At 39.9% G+C, this 24,803-nt stretch overlaps 1 protein-coding gene across 2 annotated transcripts in view; it reads right to left on the bottom strand.

Moving 5' to 3' along the window:
* Nucleotides 1-24,803, bottom strand: part of MAML3 (mastermind like transcriptional coactivator 3) — a 319,248-nt gene that overhangs the window by 272,997 nt on the left and 21,448 nt on the right. Inside the window, exon 1 of one of the 2 annotated variants that reach the window (XM_063336889.1) lies at nt 1,188-1,203. The exons of the other annotated variant lie outside the window; for it this stretch is intronic. The gene's annotated coding sequence lies outside the window, so the exon portion shown is untranslated. Of the gene's footprint in view, nt 1-1,187; nt 1,204-24,803 lie in introns of those variants that run through there. 2 annotated transcript variants of the gene reach the window in all.

The raw sequence follows: 24,803 nt of genomic DNA, 5'->3' as shown, positions 1-24,803 counted from the left end.
AAGACTGTAAAGACACAGGCTAGCCATAGATAGCTGTTCTGATTAAGGGACAAAGCATTAAGAAAGAACACAGCTTGCTAGAGATGTCAATATCAAAGAGTGACTGGAATTACTGAGAATGGTTCAAGGTAATAAATCTTCAGCAAATGGAAGGTACTTAAGGAAGGAGAAATTTAGGTCAAATCTCAGGAAAAGATTTCTAATGGTGAAGTACAGAAGGTTATGGAATATTTGCCTGAAGGAAGAGACACAAGGCATATCCCTGGAGACTTTTAAAACTACACTGGAAAAAAGCACTGAAGTATCTGGTACACAATAATCCTACACCAGGAAGGAGAAAGGCTAGATGATCTAACTGGGCTTTTCCATCTCTGCTTTCTGTGATTCAGTGGTAATTCCACTGGCCAGTTCTAGTTCCAAGTACAAAAATTCAACACGAGCTGTAAGCATGCCCTGTTGAATGCAAATGCTGTACAATAACTTACCTCTTCACCCCACTACAGAATGCAAACACACTTCTGAAATGAAAACAGATCCCATGTTTTAAGTTACTTTTATGTGAATGTGTCTACACTATGATGAGAAGAAAATACGTTAAAAATGTGAAGTCATTGTGTGTGTACTTACAGCAGGGATCAGATGTGCACAACCTGGGTACTCACATTAAAATTTCCAAATTTTGAATGGAAATTGTACAGATACTGTTTAATTGCGGTAGATTCTGCAGGTACTGTTATAATGCTGCTCAGCATGAGGAAGAGTGATAGAATGAGATTTTGTGAAGTTTCAAAGGCAGGCTTACACCTTTCTTACTTTCTACTTTTTTTTTTTGAGCTGATGCTGAAGGAATAAAGGAAAAAAAAAAAAGAAGAGGTGGTATATTTTACATAGAGTCCTCTGAAAATCTTACTCTTTTCACTTAAAATAACCACTACCTGGTCTTGATCTCAGGTTTGGAAAGAGCTGCAGTTATCTGCCTTTCTGAAATCCACGAAGACACATGCTGTTCTTTGAAAGCTCTTGCTCTATTACAGTTGATCACAGGTAAGTAGCAAGGATTGGGCCAGCAGTCCCTTTAAACTTTATGGAATAGGTGAATTACATAAATGGTACTGAAAGTGAGTAAGAGTTGCAGGACTAGATGAAGATAAATTAACAAAAGCATGCACAGGGTGCATCTGCATTACCATTTCAGTTTGTATGAGGAGTGTGCTTTTGAATAGATTTCTCCTGATTGTTTCACCCTGGCTCGTTCATGCTAGTTTGAAGCTGGATTACTTTCAAATTAAGCTAAACTGGAAGATGTGTTCCAGGCACTACTGGACATGCAGTCCACTGCTCCAGACCAGAGCTAGTACAAAGCAAAGCATCCTGAAAGGCACATATAGCATGGTCCTCAGCACCACCTAGATTCACTGTACAGATCCACTCCCACTGCGTAACACTTTCCTAAAGCAGATGTAGCCATAACCCCTCTAACAGCCCCCTTCCCAAAACCAATGGTCTGACTAACAAGACTGTTAGGAAATTAATGGAGAACCTGAAGCAATACCATGCACACTAGAAGCCTGGTTCAGCAGTGACTTCTTTTCGATCTCCTTTCTAAGTCAGGTTCTTTTGATTTTTTTCAGCACTTACATTAACTCAAGTCAAAATCCTGTTGTATCCGTTCACACCCAGCACACTCATTCAGAGCATTGGGGAAAGGGATACAGACACTTCCAGGCACTGGAAGGCTCCCGCGAGTCTGCCAGACACTGCGGCCGCTGAGGGAACTACCTATGCTGCTGCCCAAAATCAAAGCACCCTTTAAATACACCAAAGGGACATGGCACTGCAAAGCGCTTTAAACCCCTCCCAAACACAAGAAGAAATAAAACTTGAGAACACAGGTGCATGCCGAGAGCCACATCTCACCCAGGGAGTGGATCCTGCAGCATCAGGTCCAGCACCAGAGACCACCTGCCCAGCACAGGCTGAGAGCAAGCCATTTTATCGTTTAATCTAACAAACAGTGCCACCGGCTGACAGCTGTAGGGGATTTTTAAGAGAAAAGTCTATAAAGGCACCTGTATTTCACAGCCCAGCTCTGGAAACCTGCAAGCTTACACTTGGGTCGGCGAACTCCAGTGCACTCATACAGCTACAGCTATCGCCTATCTATCTGCTACGAACTTAAGGGTGCAAACTCTCTTTATCTTTTTTATCACGCTTTTGAGGCATGCCGCCAGTGTGTTAGAGGCACGATCCCCAGCACAGGAAGCAGCCCACGTCTGGTGTCAGGAAAATGCCCTCTCACAGACTATGTTTCCTTTGCAGGGCAGGACCAGGCCCAGGAGCTCAAGCACCAGATCTGGACAATCACCACCTGAAGCCTCCCGTCGCTTCAGCCTGCAAGAGGGGTCACAGCACTGAACACAGCGGCCTGCGTAAGAGCTGCAAAACGTCCTTCGCTTCCAATTCCTGTCCCCTGTCCCCACCCGCAGCACCCAGAGGCTCTTCCCCTCTGCTCCCCTTTGAGAGTCATCCCCGCTTCCCAGCCTCCAGCGACAGCGCCGGGCCCAGGTATCCCAGGCCCCCCCCTTCCCCCGGTCCTACTCGCCGCCTCCCTGCACAAAGCCGCGGCTACCGCCCGCCCTCGGCACCGCTGCCGCCCGGAAGAGCGGGGCAGCCTCCTCCCGCCAGGCCGGAGCTCCCCGCCGGCCGTCGCCGCCGTCGCCGCCTCCTCCTCCTTGCCGGGCGGGCTCCCGCAGCCTCCGGGCCACCGGCGCCGTCTCCCGCCCGCCGCGGCCTGCGGCAGGGCTGCCACCTAGGGCCGGGCGGCGGCACTGCGCGGAGCCCGCCCGGCGCCATGACAGGAGATTGAAACGCCTTGGCTTTACGGGGCCTTAGGGAAGGAGGGGGGACACAGGGCTGCCCTTTGCTCAGGTATCCGCCCCCCAGAGGCCAAGTGAATACAATTAAACCGGACGTGAGAGCAAATACTTGAACCACCCGAGGTGGGTGAGGTCCTGGAATGATTTTACAGTCCACACTGCAATTTAGGAAAGTAGTTGCTTCATGGTGGTGTCTGCACTAGTAATGGCATGGATGGCCTCGCAGTTTTACATTCCTGATACCTCTTTATATATCCAGCTGTGCTGGTTTTGACCGAGGTAGAATTAAATTTCCTCATGGTAGCTGGTACGGGGCTATATTTCAGATTCGTGCTGGAAATACAGCTGATCACATCCCTGATAACACAGGGATGTTTTAGTTATTGTCAAGCAGTCCTTGCACAGAGTCGAGGACTTCCCTGCTCCTGACACCATGCCACCTGTGAGGGCTGGGGGTGCACAAGAGGTTTGTAGGGGACACAGCTGGGACAGCTGACCCCAGCTGATCCCAAAGAGATATTCCATACCACATGGTGTCATGCTCAGTATATAAAGCTGTGGGAAGAAGGAGGAAGTGGGAGATGTCCGGAGTGATGGTATTTTGTCTTCCCAAATAACCATTACATGTGGTGGAGCCCTGCTTTCCTGGAGACGGCTGGACACCTGCCTGCCCCTCGGAAGGTGTGAATGAATTCCTTGGTTTGCTTTGCTTATGGGCACACCTTTTGCTTTACCTATTAAACTGTCTTTATATCAACCCAGGAGTTTTTCCTCACTTTTACTCTTCCTATTCTCTCCTCCATCCGGTGGGCAGCGGCCGAGCAGCTGTATAGTTGCCAGCTGGGGTTAAACCACAACACTAGTCTAGCAAGGATGAGATAGCCCAATTCCAAAATGGCAAACCAAATGTCTTTTGAGTGCTCCCCACTGACGAAGAGGCACAATGCAAAAATAAGATGGGGAGGGCCCCTGCTCACACGTATGACAAATGTGAGGTGGGGTGGCATTTCTGCAGAAAGCCAGACCCCCAGGACAGGGCAAGCAGTATGAATCAGCAGTGTCATTCCGGGGGGGGGCAGGGGTGGGAAAGGCAAACATCAGATTTGGTGTGTCACGGGAAATTGCTCCATGAGACAAGTGAAGTAAGCCTTCTGCTTTATTCAGTACTATTAAGGCATCAGCCATGAGTGCAGCGCCTTGGTTTTGGCACCACATTTCAAGGATGATGTCGATAACTGGAGAGAGCAGTGAGAACGATCAGAGGGTTAGAAAACACGACCTACAATGAAAGATCAAAAGAACTGCAATTGTTTAATCTCCAGACAGGAAGACTGAGGAGGCGTATGGTCACAGTTTTCAAAGGGAAGGAGTAATTTGTTCTCTATGCCCATCATGAACAAGAAGTAATAGATTTAAATTGCAGCCAACTTTTTTAGTGATAAGCACAGTGAGAGGCTGAAACATATTGCCTGGAGAGGTTGTGGTATATTTGTCACTAGAGAACAAGTTAAACAAACGTATTTTAAGACTGACATAAACAGAGTGGAACTCTTAATGGGGATGAAGTTTACAACAGCCAGAGATTCCTTCAATTTTTTGCTATTATTTTATGAGAGAAAAAAAATGCTTTTTTTGCTTCAAACACAATTAGGATTCAAAAAAGGGGGACACTATTTCCATTTTTTTTACTGGCTTACTGCATTAATTGAGAAAGCACAAGTATTTCTTTATCTCAGCTCCCCCCATCAATAAAACGGAGGTAATAATACACAATTTATGAGGATACTGCAAGTCTGTAATGCATTACTGTAACCTTGTGGATGCTGGGAAAGGAGGTGGTATACAAATGCAAAATATTTCCAGACCCTCAGTTTCTTTTTCATACTTGCACTGCTTTAAATACTGTTATTTGTTTTCCTTTCCTCTCAAAGAGTTTATAGGCTAAGTACACTGTGATCTTTACTAGTAGCAGAAGTACAGCTCCTCTCAAAGAGGAACAAAACAGAGTTCATGTAGTTTAATAGAACACTGAAGTTGAGAAATGCCTCTATGTTAAAAAAAAAAAACCAAACCCTCTCCACTACATTTCATACTACTACAGGTTTCTTTTGTCATGTAAATTTCACCAGAAGAAATTTCGAATTCAGAAACAGTGATCCTTTCTGCTCACTTAGGCATGTTGAAAGGTCTCCTGGAAAAAATCTACCTCCCCAAAAACAATTAGTGAGCACGTCCAGCCAAGACTAGCAGGGAGTGTTTAGAAGCCCTGTCCAACTAAAGCAGAGCTGAAGTACCTTATTATTACTTCCCTTCCAAAATGCAACGATGGCTTATATTCACAAGAACTTTAAAACATTCTTTGTTGTTAATAAGGTTTATATTGAAAGAAAAACAATTCAGGTAAATATGGCATGCTGTATAATCCGGAGAGATAAATGCAGTTCAGATTCACTAATAACGTTGATCCCAAATTAAAATAATTTTTAAAAGCCTTATTCAGACACTTCTTTCTAATAATCTTATTACAAACACTTCCTTTCTGCAGATTGCTGCAACAATATCCAAAATAAACCCTGCCCCTTCTTGCCACACCAGTGTCCTGCTCTCCTGGCTGCTTGGCAGCCATTCCTCTCAGTAACCAATACAGACTCCCAGAGCCTGGTTTCTCTGTGGTACCAGGATGGTGGCTGTGATAACACAGGGACAGTGCTGGAGATGGAAATATGTCTATGGTACACGTCAATGCACAAATCTATCAAATCCTGTATCAATCCTAAATCAAAACCTATCAAAAATCCTTGGAAAGCCCTCCTTGGCCCTCCGCAGGAACTTAATCCTCACTCCTGTTGTTTGCACTGTAAAAGAGCATTTTCAAGTCCAGTTCTGTCATACATTTTTCCTGAGCACACATATACATGTATCACTTACTAAAGTGACTGGGATTATTTACACATACCTTGTTCCTCATGTGTGCATCTACATTTAAATGTTTAAGAACACAATCCTGGAAAAGTAATTTGAAAAATAATTTCCTTTTAGCATACCAGCTGCTGAGATGATTAAGTCACTAATACTTTGTAAGTTCTCCAGCTCTCAAGAGACCTCTTGCATTTGGTATTATTTGTAGAAGTGCAAAATCCCTAATTCCTATCTAGCTTAACTCAAAACCCATTGCAATCAACTCACTCTCTTAAAAAAAATTATTATTACAAAGACATCACATCAGAACTGCTGCTACATTCCATTGCTCTTTTTTAACAGCACCAATTTTAAACTAATTACTTCTCATTTATTAAAACTGAAGGCAAGTATTACAAACTACATTTAAACCCATATTTGTATTATTTTAACTACTAGAGTTCTGCACAGGACTTGGGTTACTTTGCACAGTACATTTGAAGATTGAGGGCAAAGATGTGGTCAGCAATCAAATGCTTATAGCACATAGCAAGTCAAGGAAAGTCAGACACTTAACCCTCGCTTGTGTTTATCAAAAGCCTCCCCTGCTTTTGCTGTATCATATACAGCTTTTGCTATTAAATAAATAAATAAAATCACAATGATGAGCAGAAGTTGAAAAGACATGATCAAATATATTCTTAATGGGGTTGCTCAATATTTAGTACTCTAGATTATTTTCAACCTTTATTTTCTGCAGCTCTCTAAAACTTCAAGTCATAGCACTATCACTGACAATTCTGTTCTGTACCTGGGGAAATACTTCAACCTTCTTCAAAATCTTTCAGTGGGGAAATTTGTGACAGCCAGTTCTCCTTGACTTCTGTCAACTTACTGTTCAATAATGCCCTTTTGGTGTGCAAAGCCATTTGCGTCGACAGTTCTTCACTGGTCACAGTCAGAGATTGTGATACTTTCTGGCTAGCCGACACCACATAACAGTACGATTCAATGATAAAGCAAATTTGTAAGTTCTACCAAAACTTGTAAGTTGTACCTAATCAAAGTCCTCAAATTACAAACATACAAACTGGAGTTAGGTAATACAGTTTCTTGAATTAGCTACAGAGAGGTCAAAAGTAAGGCGAGAATGACTGCAGTTTTGAAAAAGGACCTTGTTTGGGGATAGAGTCAGTCTAAAAACTGGAGTAGGGGAAGGAAACACGAACTATCCTGATGAGTAGCATAGGCGTATGAATCAAGGAGGGAAATTAAAGATAATCAAGGAACTGATTCATTAAGGTAACTGCAGTAGATGAAGAAACAGTGGACCTGCAAACCAGAGGGCTGAGTTTTGTTTAGGCATGATGAGATGCTAGAATATCTATGAGAGCTAGTCTGATGTACTACGACCAAGAACTGATGGAACGGGAGGGAGGGAGGAACCAAAATTGTACAAAACGTCTGAAGAAAGGAGATGGCAGCCAGGAGCAGTAGATATTAGAAAGTGGGCAAAGACTGAGTGTAGAATCAGTCACTGAGAAAACAGCCAGAGAAGTGAGGAGTCAGAAAGATGGGAACTAGTACTGATTGGTCAAGGACTGGAATAGGGAGCCTGGAGGGATTAAATAAGGAAGAAAAACTGAGTAGGTGAAGAGAAGCAGCCTGGAATGAGGGCAGAGAAGAAAAGGAGGACTAGGAGAAGGACAGGCTGGAAGAGACAGGGTATAAAGGGTCACAGTTGTCCTGTGACAGAAGCTATCCTTGCAAAGCCTGGAGGGGCGCCTGCCATGCCTGAATCCCAACTGTCTATGGGACCCGCTGCCAAAGCACTTTTGCAGTATATGTGGAGAACATGCACCATAACAAATTCAAGTTTTGTAACTTCAGATCTCTTGCAAAAAGTGCAGATGATACGTATAGATGCCAGTATGACACTATGTGACAAATACAGAACAGCATTTCCCAAAGACAACAGAAGTTTTGCCAAACTATGTACTCAAGTATTAGCGAATGCCAGAACCGTGCAGCCTTTTTTGTGTATGTGTTATGACACTAATTATATGATCATGTGCTAATTTTTCCACAATCCCCTTGCTTAAATAGAACAGCTGTGGTGACAGTCAGAGTTGTACAGCACAAAAAGCTATTCTCCATTTAATTTCTGCTTTGTTTGTTGTTGGAAATGGAAAATAGTAAGTGAAGCTGGGACTTTCAGGAAGAGAAAGGAATATGTCACAATTAAGACACCTGAAGAATACCCTGGTAAAATGTATGCTACTTTTATTCCTGCTCCAAGTTTTTCATGTAATTCCAGTTGCATTTTAATTTTGCAGGCACTGTGTATTCACAGTTTTGGTATAGCCAGTGGGACTTGTGCATTCAAGTTGCTGAAGTGCTATACATAAAGTACTCTAAAACCTCAGATCTTATGTGCATTAAATCAGATGCTTGTAATTAACGGAAACTTCTAATATCTTCACATCTGATTTTGACCTCCATAAAACAGTAGTAAGGCCTCCTTTTGTTCACACATGGGAACCTTGCACAGCAACTGTCCCTGACAAGCAACCTCCCTAACATTCTCTACTATAAACTCCTATGCTTATGAAACACTCAGGCATGTTATGGATGCACACCTGTAAGGAAGAACAAATAAACAGGCAAAACATTTTTAAAAAAAAAACCCAAACAACAACCTCAATAAGTCTTTATAGCCAAAGGAGCATGTGTCTGTATCACACATAAGCACTTCTGCAACCCTGCTGGATAGGTTCAGCAGCCATGGCAATGTGGCAGAGGGCTCAGTGCTAGGTTGTACAAATCCTCTAGGGAGGCTGGGCACACATTTAGGTCATGCTGTATCAAAACAGGCACACTTACACCCTGCCAGTGTCACCTGTGCCTTCCAGGTTACAGACTTGTATTTTGATGCACAGATTTATTTTCATTTAACGCTGTCTGTGCTAGACACCAAGACAGACAAATAGGAAAAAAAAAAACCACAAACCACCAAAACAACAGAATACAATGATATTCAAATGGTATGCCACAATAAAAAAATACAAAAAGGAGGAAATTAAATAGGTTAAATATAAGGTGTTAATTATGACAATCCTTAATTTTGAATACTTGACTTTGCAGTCATAATAGTTTTATTCCAAAATAGTTGTGTGTGGATTAGGTACGGACAGATATATACATAGAATTATTATAATAAATTAACGGTAATAGAAACAGTACACTCAATGATTTTAAAGAATATCTTTAAATAATAAATTAATTTAATTAGTCAGTGTCCTTACATCTTTATATTCTATTATGAAAAAAATACTTTTATTTTGAACAACTAATTATTTACTAAATATTCATCATTCTCAAAGCTGAAAATTATTCCAAAGCAACGGATTGTTTTATTTGTCAGCTACACATATTAGGGCAACAAGAGCCTCCTTGAAACAGGTTCTTAATCCTCATTAAGTTGAAGAGCTGTCAGTAAATATCATGTGAAAGACAAGGCTATTGATATTAGAATATATAACAAGAGTTTCAAATCCTGTTATCCCAAACTTGGTCACAAGAGAAGATATTCTGTCCAATTAGTGAAAGATGAAGACGTCTGGAAGCATGAGGATGTAATGATACAAGCACACTTAAAACAGGGCCCACATTTTAAGTGAGACTGTGGGATCTGAGCCAAGATACACATATATCAGTCCTCATGCAACCGAATTCCTATTTTAGAAATGCTGTTTCTGCTTATGATGCTACAGACATCCAGTTCCAATGAAGCTACAGGATATCTAATGAACTAACAGAAGCCTTTGTTCCAATAGACCAAGCTATCATAATTTAAGAAAATTAACACTGTATTTTCACCTACTTGCTATATCTTCAACGGTGGTATAAATGATACTACTTACAGCATGCAACGAATAGCTTCTTTTCAAATTTCAATACAGGTCTTTTGATAAAATACATTAGAGCCACTACAGAGACGCTAACAAAAAGTCCATCAAGCTGTATCTCCAGTGTATCTCCCAATACTGTATCTCCAACAGCAACCAACAGAGTATGCATAAGAGCAGCTATATTTGCTATATACATTGCTATATACTTGCCATGCTCATAAACTCTTTGTAGCTCAGGGACTTCCTTGAGCCAAAGTTAGAGGCTTAATAGTTATCAGTCTTTTGTGCTTTGAAAATGCATCCAGTCACTTTTATGTGAACACTAACTTTCCTGTCATACTTTCTGAAGAATACAGCATGATAATGCAAAATAAATTGTGCATAGTTTCATGCCAAGTTTCAAGATTAGCTGTGATGCAGAACAGATGAACTTTTGAAGCAGGATTAGATAAACTGCGTAATTAAGTGAGTTCAGATTCCTTAGGAAAGCTACTGATGTTGTTTAAACCCGAGTAGAGAATTCTGCAATAGTAGAAGTAGACATGCACAGTGTCAAGTCAATGCTAGAATTAGAAGGCAAGGTGAAAAAGAATCTCTCTCTTATGATAACAGAAAAATCCATCCAGCATTACTAAATTATGATTAATTTCAACAAATGACAGGAAGGTCAGTAACTTTGGAGAGAAAGCAGATTTAAAAACTTGCAAAATCAGCTCTCTCACTTCTGAGAAAGCTAAAGGCATCCAATGTAAATACAACTGCTGTAAATCCCCGCTGCCCAACCCAAGACACATTACTGGTTTTAGATGAGACAAGGAAGTTTTTAGGATGCATGATTCTAAAATGTCTGTGAAAACCAGAGAACTATAGTTTCTTTTTAACACATCAAAGCTATTGCCTGCCCTATCTAGCAGTAGCATGGCCTGATAGGAACATACTTGTAAAATGAAAGATTCGGCGCGAAGAATCTGACAGTTACCTTGTATGCATTTCAGAGCACTTTTACTTTGGAGGATCTGTGTTGGGAGTCTTGCAGAAGGCTTTATAGTCAAGGAGTCTGTGTTCTTGAGCAAGCCACGTCTGCTCTTTTGGGCATTGTACTTCAGGCTTGAGAAGTCTGTACATTAGCACGAGTAACCTCAGTAATGATGGTGTGCCCCAGGCCAGCCTGTGCTGTGCACTGGTGGATGTTATAACAGAGATAACATTCCAGCCTGCCAGGAGAAGATATATGAGTCTGCTTGGTCCATAATATAAAAGGCACCATGGCATGGGTGCGAAGAGGAACCCATCCACAGACAGAAGCTGTGCAGTGTGCCAGGGGAAAAATCCATCGATGGTCCCTCCAGATGCAGAAATACAGGATTCCCAGCATCTGAAGAGCGTAAGATTTACTCACTTTCTCTACTTTTCTTTTTATTCTACCTTATTAAAACAGCTATTTAATTAGGCCATTTATTGTCGGGCCTTTCTTATTGAGACACAAAAAGAATCCTGCATTGTCTCTGTCTCTCCCTGGCCTGTGCAGAACACTAGCTCTGGGTGATTCTATAGACTGAATGCCCATCAGTGTTTGGAGTATATTCAAGTGTGGTCCCGGCGCCCAAGTGATTTAATTGCATCCAAGAGGAAGTCAGTTTGTACACTCAGAGCAATCCATGATTTCAACAAAAATCCCAGCAACTGGGTATGATCTCTGCGTTCATGATCTGACCAACACAAATGTAAATGCATCCCTAATTTAAGATTATCAAGTAGACTATCTGTGTTTTATGCACAAGTACCATGGACCAAGTTCTGAGAAAGAAATGGAAAACAAGATAGAGGATAGAGGAATAAAAGGGACAAGGAGCTTAATTTTTTGAAAGACACGTTTCAAGATTAGGTTAGGTAGTTCATAAGAAAACACTGAAAGGAAGTAAATGTACGATAAATAAAATTAGAAAGTAACTTTCTCAGAGAACACCAATTGTTTTGTATAACAGTTGTATTACAAAAGCTGTAGGACAAATTCTGTTTTAACTTACACCAACATATGCATACGTCCAGCTTCCCTGGATACCTGTCTCCTCAATGTTCTCCAGGTAATTTTCTCCAGAGAAGTTAACTCACAAAATTTCTGCTGCTTTTAACAGAGAAACGTTTTGAACATGGAATACTATCTTATTGATTAATTCTTTAGGAATCCCACTGTTACTGAATCTAAATTTCAGTTTGAATTTTAGATTATTTTAAGTTAAAGGCATTGCATTATTCCAAGTTAAAGGACAGCATGTGCACTACTCCAGATATTTCAAGCCCTACTACTGCATGTAAGGTTTGGCTCCCTGAGGCAGATGCCACTGGCTCCAAAGAATAAATGCTTTTGAACTGGGAGACACATACTAGTTTTAGTATTCAATTAACTGAGCTCCCTGAATACACTTGGCTGTCTACAAACAGAAATGTACTGTCACAGCTCAGGGCTCCAAATTGTTAACATTAAAAAAAAAGGGGGGGGGGAATATTTCTTATTTAATTTGCATGACCTGTAATGTAAGTGTTAAGGAATGGACCATATAGAGAAGTTCAACAGCCTCCTGTAGTATAATATGTTCAAAACAGGAGTCATTTCTAATTATAGTACTGTTTCTAGTAAACCTCTAAAGTTACTTCCCTAATATGCCCAGAGGACTCTCTCTTCAGAAAGGAAATGTGGCCACAGGTAGCTCTGGAGGCGAGAAGGAGCAGGAAAGACAATAAAAACAGTGGAACCTTTCGGACCAGATTAAAGTATCTTTTTGTGGAAGAAAATCCCTGGTAACCCGTCACGTAAGACAATGAAACTGAATGAAAGAAAAGAAAAGACTGATTACTTCAACATGACGAAGCTCAGTTCAGGTAAATTAATTTATGTGCATGTAAGTGAGGCAGAACAGTAACAAAAGCCACAGGCTGCAGTGAGTTGTCAAGATGAGTTTTTGCAAAAAGACTTCTGTGATTTAATTCGATAAATAAAAAGTGAAAGGGAAGGGAAGAAATTGCAATTGAAGGAAATTTAAAATGTCCGAAAGGTAGGAACAGGTATTGAGCTTGTTAACAAAAAAGAAAATAAAGATTTAAAGAACTGTCAATACAGTAATTTCCATCCGCTCAATCATAACCAAAATGTTTTCTTCCTTAATGTAAATATTCCTGGTCTTGAAAGAAACATGGAAAAGTTCCAAATAAGACAAAGGTGAAATAATTAAAAATTGGGAAGTTGTTTTCATATAGACAGTATTGCTTTAATCGCTAAAGGGTAATAAAACTGTAAAATAGAAATTTTTTTAGCTCAAAAAACTCTTTAAAGATGAGGTAAGAAGAATTTATTAATATGTTTTTGAAGGGAGATGTGTCATCTGGTTTTGACTTTCTATTTCGATCAAAGAGCTAAGTGGCTGGAAAACGGACAGTATGCAGGAAATTCTTCGTTACATAATAAATTGTTAACATGGATTTCAGTTATTTGTGAAGAGTGAAATGTCTGGGGAGACCTCCTTTTCACCCAAGAATTTTACAGACTGTCTTTAAAGTAAACTGATGTGTAGACAGGGAAGAAGTTAGAAGGAACAGCCAAACTTTATTGACTGAATCTTTTAGCAATCCTGGCATGAATTCTGAAAATACTCACTGTCCAGGCTTATACCAGGTTGCACTTATTAAGTGATGGCATTAGTAAAACAAATTCAAGATTACTGCAAATTCAGAAAAATAAACCAGAGGAAGCTGGTTGATTAAACACCTTGTTGCCCCTTTACCCTGGGCCACACTGCAATATATTGCTTCGTAAGGCCACTGCAAGAGCCACAAGATGATACAAGTTGAATATTTCTTTGGCAAGATATGATTTTCTCTGCTACAAATACATATATAAAATTGTGATTCTCTGAAGGTACTAGGAACAAAAAGCAGTCTTTCAGAAATGCTAGCCTGCCTTTTAATCAACACTGTGCTCTAACAAGCTGTCTCTCTTGCCTCTCAAATAACCTACACTTCATTGGTTTTCTCACTTTCTGCTTCTGAAATACAGTCACTCACATCTCTAGTTCAATGCCTTATATCCTACATTACCAATCAGCAACAGGGAAATCTCTCATCTCCTGTGTTTGCCACGAAGACCCTGCTACCACAGGTAACAGCTTCTGGTGTTTCACTTCTCTTACTGCTAAAAGGAACTAATTCCATAAGGCCCAAGCAAAACATGGGTTTGTATGTCCAATAATTTCATCTGTGACTGACTGGCATATCAGACACACTCCCCTGCTGGGTCCCAAAGGTCAGATCTGAAAGCGACTTAGCCCGGCAAGAAAAAAATTAAGCAATTCAATAACTGATTTAAAGAAGGATTTACCTAATTTTTATCAGAACATTTTCATGACAAAAACCCAAACTGATTTCCATCTTGTCCAAGTCACTCTAAAGCATTTTTTTTTTTCTTCTCTCCCAGTTTTCAAATCAGGAGAGGGTGATTCTAAGTTCAGCCCTGATGTGGAGGGGCTGGACTATTGTATGAACATCTTTTCCTAATTCATTACTAGAAACTAAAATTGCAAATCATACATTATTCTAGTATCATGGAAGCTTTTAACTGCACGAGAGACTAATTCTGGTCTCTGTGTTCCTCCTGCCAGGGGACTAGGACATTTCCACTTCTGACAAGCAAGGAGGAAAAATGAGAACCATGCTTTTATCAGCAGCCATGTTTTTCACTGAACAGCAAGTTCCCTGCTTCCCTGCGTGGGAAGATAACAAACCACTTGCAACACTGTCTACAGACAACAGCAGCATGATTTTGCTTATGCCTAGACATAGGCACAGCAGCAATGTCACAATACTAATTTTTCCAGTCACTTGTCTTGGGACATGTCCCAGGAACTCCTGAATTCAAACTGCACTTTTAATCAACGCTTCATCTCCTGCCTACAAACTTTCTTTCATACAGCTACTGGTGGAAAAGTTCTGTAGGTTCAATCACGGCTGTAAATTTCAGATAGTGCAAGTAATTTCTTCATGGAGCATTTAGATCTCTCCTGTAGCAGGCTGGCAACATCATTTGTGTCCTATGTCAGCTGGTAAGTTCTAAAAGTGGAGTCCAACATCAAAAGGACTCTGAAACATGGGTGAGCTGAAAGAGCCACACACTCCCTTTTCAGTTCTGAAAAATGTTAAATCATGCTGTTGACTCCTGGAATGGTTTCCCTTTTTCATCCAGCCTATGCAGTGGTTTTGAAATATAGGTAAGCTTACAGATAAACCTTCTGTAATGGGAATGGAGCCCTTTAAAAATCTGCAGATCTGTGAGTTTTGGGGGAGTTAGACAGTTCTGCAGAATTTCCACCCTCCTGACCCCCCCTTCCTCCAAGCAAATTCTTGTCTCGCTGGTTATGCCTAAGCTTTACAGAACAACTGTCATTTCTTTTGTTTTAATTACAGATTGGTAGCCTTCAGGTTATTCTAAATCATGTGTGAGAGTATTGATTCCTCTTCAGAGGTGTGGTAAGCAGCAAGACATCTTCTAGGTGTAAAAAGGCTCCTTCCAAGTCTCTACGAAGCTCTGAAGCATGTCCCAAGCAAAAAAAACCAAACCCCATTCATATTGCCACAGGCCACATCCTGCTGTGAAAGAATCTATTTCCTCATCTTTTAAAATGATTTGATTTTCAAATGGTCCACAGAGAATCTAATGCTGATAATTTTTCCCAAGTATTTGCAAGACCCAAGAAATGGCCAAGAGTCCAGTTAGCTTATTCTGACAGATTTCCCCAGTGATATGAAAAGCTTCTGCCCTCTTTGAAACTGCTTAATTAGCCAGCCTCTACTCCACACATCCATTTTGTGCAGGACCAGTATAACAGAACTTGCGTCTTTGTTATGTTTGGGAAAAACAGTCCGATTCCTAAGCAGAAGGTCTCAGACCATTCTGTTCCACCTTATTTGAACATACAGCATAGTGCTGAAATACACTAAACAGAATCCTGGCTATCCCCTGGTGAGCACTTTTCTATCAGCTGGTACTGGCTCTGCCGGCTCACACTTTGTGAAGTCAACAACTGCAGTTATTTCTTGCAGGGCAGGAATATTCAGCAACTGAACAGGATCACATTGTTGTTCAGAGCCCCACAAACTTCAGCAGGTACAATCCCTTCAGGATTTTTCCTTTAAAATAAATTTTTCTCTCACTATGAAGTTTGTATAACTTCTGAGCTTTGAGCTTTTACCTGTGGGATCAGGTAAAAGCATCCCACCCTTGCAGTCAAAACATCTCTCTGGGCAACCCTGTGTATTTAAGAATTCTCCTTCTCCCCTTCTTTCTTTCATCCTCCGATTATCAACATTTTTTTTCTGCTTCACTGCATTTTTTCACACTACCACCATTTCCCCTTTTAAAGAACAAATTTCCCTATCCGCACAATATTCAAAACTGCCACGAATGAGATTAAAAACTGCTTCCATCTTTCCCTACAACTCTACTTAGAGGGGTTACAGCAGCGTAATTCCATTTCCCACAGCAGCAGATCCTGCCCCAGCTGGTGTTCAGTCCATGGTGAACTTGCCAGCCCCTCTGGAGTGGTGTGGCCATCCCGTCACTGACCGCAGCCAAGGACACCTCAAGTACTCTGCCTTTCAAGCTGTGCTCAGCCAAGGATACTTCAGCTCCCACTCCCCTAAGTGTGAGAAGATAGGCACCGAAGGAGACAAGACTAGCCTTGGACTTGATCCCAGGAGACACAGAGCTGATCACATAAATGCTTAGAGCCAAGGAGACTCTCAGTGCTTTGTTACATTGGATCCAGAACAGTAAAACATTTCATTCCAAGTGCATTTTCATATACAAATACATGCTGTACTCCTCAGCCCTTTTAGAGGTTTATCTAATATTGTGTTTTAGTTCTCATGTTCTTAAATACAGTTTTCCCTAATTTCAGTATAAAGATGTTGAGAATCCTTCTTATGGCTTTAGAGAGGGTATTACACAATTTTTTCAAGTTTAAGGAACTACACTGTTCAGTAAATTTAGCTCTTCATATTCCAAAATTACAAGGATAAGTGAAGTTACATCATGTGAATTATGAAGTGATAATGTCTTTAGTTCTGCCCCAATCAGAAGTGTAACTGTTTAAGGCTTGTAATAATCATGTTCAAACATATTCAGATTATAATTACTTTTCTTCTGATAATGATAGCCCGTCTGATTGGATGATTACCTATTTGACTTTGATAAGTCTCGAAGGTCAAAGAAGATAATTACAGACATCTGTTTTCTAAGAAAAATAAACTCTTGGAAAATAATATTTAAAGTGACATCTGCAAATAAGTGTTTTAGAAGCATGCTGCTCATGCGAAAGTCACAGGCAAGCAAATAAAATAACAAAAGCAAACTGTAAAGCTACCAAGTTATCACACTTCATTTGTAAATGTGCAAGTTTCCTTTTGTTACTTACATAAGCATAAATTAACTTCAGTCTGATCAGAATATATTTAAGTAAACATTAAGATAAAAATAAATGATATAAAAGTAAGGCATGTTCCATGCATGTTTAAACCATTCTCGTAGGAGTAATTTGTTTGAAAAAGAAAACTGTTTGTTTTCCATAGGACCACAGCCATAGGACCTAAGACAAATTTTCTATAAAGCAAATATTCTTCACTCAGCTGCTTTTCCTTTGCCTTGTACCCTCTACAGCAGGCCTCTCTTCAGGCAAGTGAGCACAAAAATGCTCTTAAACCAAAATTCTCTGCTGAAACTAACAGTAACATCTGCATTCCTAATCTTCATCCATTTCTTCTGGATCAACAAAATCCTGTAGCTTAAATAGCTTTTCTAGTCAGCAGGCACTCAAATAGACACTTTGACAGAAACTTCTGCACTGCTCACCTTGCTCATCTGCCTCTACAGGATGTAGATTTTAATTATTATTTTTTTAAGAAAGGTAAACAATTATACTTACAAACTTAAGACCTAATTTATGTAGTTCAACAAAAAAACAAAGTCACCATAACCTACTAAAGCCAACAGCTGACAGGAGACACATCCTTCTCCTCTTCTTTGCAATACAAAGCCATAATAAGAACAGCTTCAATATAACTACTTTAAATATTCTGTTAGATTGGTACACACAATCATCCACTTATGTTGACCTGTAACCTTTCCACAGTTTTGTGAAACTTTGCCTTGCGGTAAAATTCCTAAATTCTGCTGCTTAGAATATTAACAGCAAAAAGAAATCAAGATCCCATCACTTGTCTTCCAAACTAGTCTCCAGAGGTAGGATGAAATCAAGTTAGAATCACCTCTTGAACAATGCAGCTATTTGGGTTGCATGATTGCAAGGAGATTAGGATCTTGTAGAATAGAGAAACATTCATTCTGAAAGAGATCATAATGAGAAAGAAAAAAAAAGACTATGCAACAGAATGAGGAAGAATACAAATTCTTGGATAGTGAAAAAACACTGATGAATGTTGTGTCTTAGGAGGGAACGCAGAAGATAATTAGAATAATAGAATCATAGAATCGTTTAGGTTGGAAGGGACCTTTAAGGTCATCAAGTCCAACCGTTAACCTAGCACTGCCAAATCCACCACTAAACCATGTCCCTAAGCATCAACTAATCAGGAAAGTCACTGGCAACATTAGATTCAGGATGCAGGCAGCTGGCCCACATCTCTGGAAAAGCAGCTACATAGGCTGATATTTTGTACTTTGAAACACTAAATCAAAAGATATGGGGCCTGAAAATTTACAATCTATTCCCAAAAAGAATAACCACACCGTTCAATTGGATTTTAAAGCACCAAAAATTGTCATAATCTAAACATAAGCAAATGGAAGATATGGGCAAGTAGGTATCTTTTTCTACATTTCTTGAAAATCTGAAGATCTGAAAACCTGACAGTCACACAATAATGGCTAGATCCTTTCCTTTTCAGTTAAAGTCTGATTTAGAGTATTGTGTTAGAGCCCTCAAAATTATAATAGACACCTGTCTTTTAAAACAAAGCCTATTATCTATTGTCAAGGAAATGAGATGCTCAAGAAAAGTGTACTCAAACTTCATTAATATATGGTAATCAAAACTTAAGATATTCTCTTGAAAATTTAAAGATTTTTTTAAACAAATGTAAGTGAGTATTTGATAAGTACTGAATCAGGAAAAGCAACTGAACATTAAATGAGAACAGAGATGAGTACCAGGATAGATTAATCCCAGCTAAAACTGGTATTGTACAAATATGCCATAACAATCAGTTCTTCAGAGGAGGACTAACATTCTAAACAGATAAGTGAGATAGATGATAGATAAAAGATAGTCTCAAATTAGAGAGAGGGAGAAGAGCACAAGACCCATTAATGTCCTTGCCCAAACTTCTAGAAGACATCTTCATCAGTGATACAGTTTGAGTTTTTGTCTTCCAATTTAGCAGTTTCTCAGTCTCTAGGAAGCATTTTTCTTTTCTTGCTTCCACAGTAGCACAGATTAAAAGAAAAGAAACAAAAACAACAAGACAACAAAGACCTGCAATGCAGTCAGCAGTAGGCTAACACTGCGGTTTACACCAGCAGAGGTACTGCTGCTAAAATAGATACCAATTGTCTTTGCACAGTATTTGAACTTCTTTTCTACCTGCCCATTTTCTGATCTCACCAGCTTTGATCTTACTAGATCATGAATTTTGGGTAGGTTTAAAAGAGCACCCAAAGGGCTGGCAGACCACGGACTGAGGGGAAAAAAATCTTGGGCTATTCCTTATCTGCCAGGATGGAGGTGGGACAAGTGAAGCAGAAACTGCTTTTCTCATTTGATGCTTAATCACAATCGGACTCATGAACAACTGACAATAAAGGAATTAATACTGAAGCTTCAGGGTGTACTCTGTTTTCTGGCCCAAGTTCTGCCCCTGAGTCAAGTGGGATACAATTGAAAGGAAAGGGGAGAACAACCGATCCCTTGGGAGGTGTGCTACTTGCCCAGGATCCAGATCTTTCTTCTCTGTTCATTCATCTTCACTCAACAGCACGGTCTTCCAGCTCCTTTTATTCTGTTGCCTACATAAACTAAAGCATGAAAACTGAAGAGGAAGAAATAACTCCACATACTGCTATGTGAACCAGAATTATTGTTAACAAGTGAACATTGACCACCTGAGAGGAGAAGGGGTGCTGCTCCTGTCCCTAAACTTCTTTGCCACAGAAGATGGGAGAGACAAGGTCACCTCACAAGGTCCTTCTGAAATCAACAGAACTAATTGGAACTAACCGACAGCTTAAGGGCAGGCTCGAACACACAGACTTTGAAGGGAAGCATAGGACATCCTAAGCGTTCCCCCCTACCTGAAACAGGTCTTAAAGCAATTCATTATATTATTACATAATTAGCCTTATTATGTTATGCCAAACAGAGCAAGACATAAATAAAAATAATTCATCTGGCATACTACTGTTTGCAGAAGGTTATCGGCTGAGACAATGTCCCCCTGAACACAGAACACTTAAAAAAGTCGGGGAACATTTCAACAAACAAGTACACTGATGATTTTGCTTCTTATTTGTATGAGCTCTTAAGAACTTGAACATGCTCTTTCCAGTATGTGTAAAGTGTTCCATCTTTCCAGCTATGATACCAAAAGAAGACATATATAACAAATCCAGAGATCCATATTATGTATATCTATTGAAAAGCTGCACCCAAATAATTTTTGTGAATATCAGCATTACTTTATCCTATGATCAGAACTGGAAAAACAAAACAGAACAACAACCAATGCACCTCTTTAAATCTTCCTTTTTTTTTTTTTTTTTTAAATCACAGGTCACTATTGACCATAAAAAAAGTCATTTTTCAATGGGTTAAATGTCATTCAGTGCAAGAGATTGTTCATCTCTGGAAACAGATTTTGAGGCGGCCTGTCATCTTAGAGAGGGGAAAGGAGAATTTTATAATCAAACTGTATTTTTAGAGCACAGACCAGAGAGTGGAAGGGAGACTCCTGAACCTGTTTTGACACTTCCTGGCAAAAGAACAAATGCAATAGACATGAGAAAGAATAATTAAGTTCAAACTGGGTTTTCAAAAGTGCTCAGCATTGGTCCAACCTATGTTTTGACACACAGACCGTACTACATAGTCAGTACAACAATTACATCTTTGTACTATGTTTCTGTAGGCAAATAATTGTGCTGCAGCAATATACACTAAGTATTTCAACTGGCAGTAAAACAACACATATTTACAAGATATGTGTGGGCAAGTTTTGAATTTCTTTGGGTAAAGGAGAAACAGCTGTCTGGTAATGAATAAGAAATGGCAAAAACCCTGTTCCTGAGGTAGATGCCTGTTGCAGTAACTTCACAAAGGGGAAGCTGTAATTCAAGTACATTTGTAATTGCTATTCCTATTGAAATTTTTATTGAAATGTGAGACTCAGTCATAAAATGACCCCAAGATAACATAAGAGTTAAATGTTATTCAAGTCTCTCAAGTAGTGTTGGGACTATGGGTGAAATTAATGTGCCATTCAAGAACCAATGGATTATATTAACAAAACAAACATTATTTCATCTGATTAATGTTTAATTTTTTTTCCTCCCATAAGCTACCTTAGGCAAAGTACAGGATCCTAAGATTCTGGAAGATAATTCAGAACAGAACATTATTCTGCTGTAGCACATTTGACACAAAAGGAATTTTATTTTCTGTAATGATTGCAGAAGACCTTGCCTGCCTCCTTGGATTGTGAAATCTTAACCAGATAGTGTTAACAGAAAAGAGGTATTAATGTACTCTATAACCTTGCATGGCAGGTTAGATGATTTTTGAGCGTCCTAAAGAGAGAAAAAGTTATAAACCTTTAAGCAGGACCCCACGTTATTGCAGCACTTATGAATTTTGAAAACCACGAAGTGTTCTGCAGACAGTGACTGAGTAGGCCTTCCAGGGCAGAGTCTTTCCTCGCATGAAATCACATGAGTTATGGCTTTCCCTGACTGCCACGAGCAACAGAAAAATTAACATGATGCAAAAGACTGTCCCTACTGCTGTGGGAACAAGAGAATCAAACACCGTTATTTTACACTATTTAGTCAGCCTGAATGACTTCCATCTATCTCCTTTGAAAATTATCCATCTACATTTGGGGAGCAGAGTGTATATACAGGACTCCCCATAAAGGCAGCACAACAGCAAGAAAATATCTTTAAGTTTCATGAAGCGGTCATGGGCATTTGTTAGAGTTAGTTTTCAAGACCTGTACTCTTTAGTTCCCTAAGCTAATTTGTTTTAGCAGCTGATGCTAGAAACTGTTAACAGACAGAAAAACTGAACATGTCCTGTGAAAATTGCAAATTAGCTATAAAAGGACACAGGACTACTAGTCTCAGTGAGAGGTCCAGTTGTCAAACTGTTTCTTGGGAAAAGGATTGCAAGATGCTAGTTGCGATGCCAGCACTCCACAGAAGTTAGAAGCAACAGCGGGTATCTCACTATTAGGAAAATATTGCAGCTGAAAGACTGTGCTGAAGTGACTGATCCAGACAGAAATAACTCACAGCAGAACACAACTGACATCACTATTTTCCACCCCAACTCCTTCCTGTCTCACCATGCAGCTCTCTGTGTACTCCTTCCTCTCCTTACATCACCTAGTGCTCTTCAAGAACAGGAGTCACACATTTATTCAGAACTGCGTCTTGCTTCCCTGTGCAACAAGTCTGCTGCTTGCCTTTTTTTTATTTTAGTAGCTAAGTCGCTCTACCCAGAAGGTTCCCAGGTCTTGGCATTGTTTTCTTGTATTTCTAAAACCTCAATACATGCAACTGCAACTTTTGTGAATTGAAGACTTATTTTCAGCACCCAACCAAGTAAAAGGAGTAGCTATCAAAACATTGTCTCGTTCGGAGCAGCCAGTGTCCTTCCCTCACATTAACTCTCAACAAGATTTCATGGGGGCAGTATTCCAAGAAAGTTCTCAGAGCTTCAAGCTAGCCTTTACATGACTAATATTTTATTCCATAGAAAAGATTCTTTGGGGAATATATGAGAGAGATCTGCAATAACAGAACATGGTAATGACTCAGCTAGGATTTAATTTTTCATCTGTGAAGTATAATAATGAGACAGAATTATGTATCTTTTTAACTGTATAACTTAATTTACAATAAAGCTGTATTCCAGGGACTGAACACGAGAAGAAGAAAAGGTCCTTGTCACCCTTAGAATTTCCAGAGAGTAGCCAATTCTGTGGTCACTTGTTTGACGATTCTGTCTGTAGTCTTAACTCTAACGAACAAACTGGGTTACTAGTACATGATCTGGGAGAAAATGATGAACTTCTTACTCCAATAACGTCTTTCAGCAAATAACACTTAAAGACCCAAACGTTGTTATCAAGTAAGGAAGGAGAATCAAGTCAAACTTGACTCGTAACTGGTTACTGTCAGTGCAACACTGGGCTGGTGAAAACCCATAAATCAGTAAACAGGGCTTGGTTAATAATTTAAGCCTAGTCATCTGCTCTGCTGGTGTTTGAGACAGGGAGTCCTGCAGGCCCCTATGTTTCAGTTTAGTTTATGAAAATCACGACCTGTAAGGATGGAGACACAATACTTATGCAAGGTTACGCTACTAAGGCTGCTGATTTGAGAAGCAGTGAAACAGTGAAGAAAATTACCAACTTCGACCTTGTAATCAGATTTATGCAGACAGGCTCTGGCTGCAGTATGCTGCCATATGAAAGCAGTGCTTTGAAAAACCTTGTCACAGTTTACTGTTTACCTCTTTCATCTGTCTTTTCACCCCTCCTCCCACTTCCCCTCAAATGAACAGTTTGATAACTGTTTTAATAAACACCTGCTTGAGACAGATGACCCGCACTTTCCATTAGAAGTTAATTTGTTCAGCACAGACTACCTGGGTATCTTGTACATTCTTGCTGTACAGCATATCTAAGCCATGACTTTTCTTATCCATCTGCACAGCTGAAACTCTGATTCTCATCTTGATTACCACAACATCCTTCTCTTTGGCCTTGACAGATGCAATCTTGTCTGTCTCATTTAATTCAAAATACTACTGCAAAAGATGATTTCTCTTAGTTCATTCTTTTGACTGGGCCATATCTCTCCTTGCAGTTTTCAAACAGCAACTGCTTCTCTACTACAAAGTCAACTCACTCATTTTGATTCCTAAGGCTTCCCAGTTCTCTTCCCCCCTCATCTTGTGCCGTACTGAGATTCTCCATTCTGATCACACTGTGATGCAAGCTTGCGTGCCTAATCGTTATGTTCCCCTGCTTCCCCTGGTGATTAGGAGATCCCTAAAGATAGTTGCAACATATTGGCAATATCACCCTACTGTCTTTCTCCACAATTCCTTTCAGAACCCTCTTTACCTTCATGCCCTAAAGAAAAGCTGACTGTCAGTGTGCTGAAAATACTGCCTGGCATATTGCCAACATTGTCCCACTGTTTCCTCATGTTTCCTCCTCTTTTTAGTTTGTCTTAATTGCAACCTCTTTGGAGAAGTGATCTTTTTGTTCTGTATTTGTACAGCATCAAACGCAGTGAAATCCCCACCTGTGGCTAAGGATCAGGTAGGTAACATAGACAATAATGAAACTAAAGAGGACCAGAGTTTCTTTGAGAAAATACTGTAGGGCAGAGCCTGAGGAGCTGCCAGTAAGCTCAAGTCATATTTGTAAAGAGGACTACATTTACGTAAATTATGCTGGTACACTTTCTCATTTCCAAAGGACATCATAATACTTCTAGTTAGCATTTCTGGCAAAATGTTCTTCAAAAATATATTTTGTCATAAACCAAAAATATTTTAGAGTTAAAAATTAGGAAAAAGCAATTTGTCAGCACTGTTGGCACAATTGTAAGCAAGAACCTCACAAATTACTGCACTCTAGATTAAATCCAGAGGTAAATTTTACTATGAAGGCAACTGTGGTACAGGGGATTAAAAACACTTTTTTTTTCTTCCCTGTGTCTCATGAGTTCAAATATTTGAGGTAAGCATCTCATCTGTTCATCTGCAGAGCTTTTCTTTATTCTTTGTTCCACATCAATGAATTTAAAACAGCAAGTTACACAACC

The sequence above is a fragment of the Chroicocephalus ridibundus genome, chromosome 5, assembly GCF_963924245.1.
Source record: "Chroicocephalus ridibundus chromosome 5, bChrRid1.1, whole genome shotgun sequence".
NCBI classification, from domain to species: domain Eukaryota; kingdom Metazoa; phylum Chordata; class Aves; order Charadriiformes; family Laridae; genus Chroicocephalus; species Chroicocephalus ridibundus.
Note: the sequence above shows the minus strand (reverse complement) of the source record. Positions and strands in the feature narration are given on the sequence as shown.